Source organism: Scardinius erythrophthalmus (assembly GCF_964197995.2).
Source record: "Scardinius erythrophthalmus genome assembly, chromosome: 13".
Lineage (NCBI taxonomy): Eukaryota > Metazoa > Chordata > Actinopteri > Cypriniformes > Leuciscidae > Scardinius > Scardinius erythrophthalmus.
Genome location: NC_138233.1, coordinates 27,680,782 through 27,682,722, shown reverse-complemented (window position 1 = coordinate 27,682,722; position 1,941 = coordinate 27,680,782).

The following is a 1,941-nucleotide window of genomic DNA, read 5'->3' as shown; positions in this document are numbered from 1 at the left end:
AATGTGAAAATGCTCTCCCTCCTTTGGTGGACTAAACTAAACAAACTAACCATTTGATGGTGCTTCTACACTGGTTTACCCGCCCAAAGTGGTCTACACTTGTTTTATCTCTTTCATGCTTCTAGACTGGTACGAGTGCCAACATTTCCAGATAAAAATACTTTTTTACCACAACCTTTAATTTCTCTTCACTTTCTTCTCCTGCCTAATAGCAAAGTTAGGTATTCACTTGTCATCAAGTTGGTTCATCAAAAGTAGCTAAACCTTTCTGAAGTGTATGAAGCCTCCACCTAATAAATCTGCCAACTTATGATTCACTGCGCTCTGGTGTACTTAGAATAATAATATAAAAAGGATTCTAAATAAAAACATTCACAGTTGCAAATTTTGTAACGAGACCACACCCTCTGTGATCATATATAATCACGTCCTGCAGCGGTCTGATTTAGTGCCAGGACTCATCAAACTCAGTGATTTGATCTCACACAGCAGTTCTAAGTCATGGGTAAGTTATAAAATATCAGGTACTGTGTGTTTTTATCTGATATTGTCTGAATTATGAGGAACTTTTTGTGATTGTGTGCATAAATGTATTGTGTGCATAATTACTTAATAATTGAAAGAGCTTCAGGATATATTTTCCATGTTGTTTCTAGCATGCATTTATGGAGACGTCATGAAGATAGACACCACCGGTGCATCAGAGAAGACAGCAAAACAGGATAAATTAACCATGGTGAGAATTCATGACTGCATCCAACTCACATGTGTTTTTTTATTACCAATATATGGAATAAATATTAGCAATAATTTAAACTAAAGGTAAAAAATTCAACTCAGAGAAACAACAGATGCAACTTGTTTTAGAAACTACATACATCAAATATATATCACCAAAGAAGTGCAAAAAAAATATTTTCATAGATGAATATGGATAAATTAATTGAATTAATTGACTGATAAATGTATTTACTTTGATGCATTAACTAAAAACCTTTATTATAAAAAAAATTGTTTTATTCTTTATAGGTATTCAAAAATAAATGTAAATAGAATGTCATCGTTCTGATTGAGTTAGTGTTTCATGTCTCAGTTATAGTATAATTTTTGTTCCAGGTGGAATAGCAGCCTACAACAAAGGTGTGAGTAGAGTCACTGCTCAATATGTGAATATTGATGTGAAAACATCACACCTTGATTACTCCAATGATGTTGTTGCCAGAGCCCAGTGGTTCCGAAGCAAGGGTTACTGAAGAACAGCGGTTTCTGAGCTGTTAAACATTTATTAAATAGACCCAGTATATTAACTTCACATACTAGTTTATGTATTAGTATGATCAGTAAAATACATATACAGGTCAAAAGTTTGGAATAATTAAAGGTGCTCTAAGCAATGTCACGTGTTTTTTAGGTCAAAACATTTTTTCTCACATACAGCAAACATCTCCTCACTATCCGCTAGCTGCCTGTCCCCTGAACACACTGTAAACGCAATCTCTGTAGACAGCCCAGGCTCCACAAACGGCAAGAAAAACAAACTGGCCCATCATGGACCACAAAAAATAACCAACAGTGTTCCAGCCGATAACCGACAAGAATGATTTGGGGGTGGGGGTGGGGGGGTAGTGCGCGTGCACATGAAGGGGGGTGTGGGGAGTGGAGGAGAGAGAAGCATGAAGAGGGAAGTTAGCTAGAGGAGAGATGTCCTAAACAACGTCAACGACTAACGTTAAAAATGTATATTCTTGACAATTTTGATATGGCCGACACACGAACATTCAGATTTCAAATGCAGTTTGCTTTCACTGTGACAAGACTGGCTGGGTTGATTACATTAAATAGACAAGTATCTTTTTACACTGGGAATTCCAACATGGGATCTTGACATCTAGTTTCCCCTATTTGGACCTAATGAGTGGAGTTTGAAGGTTTAGCCAGACC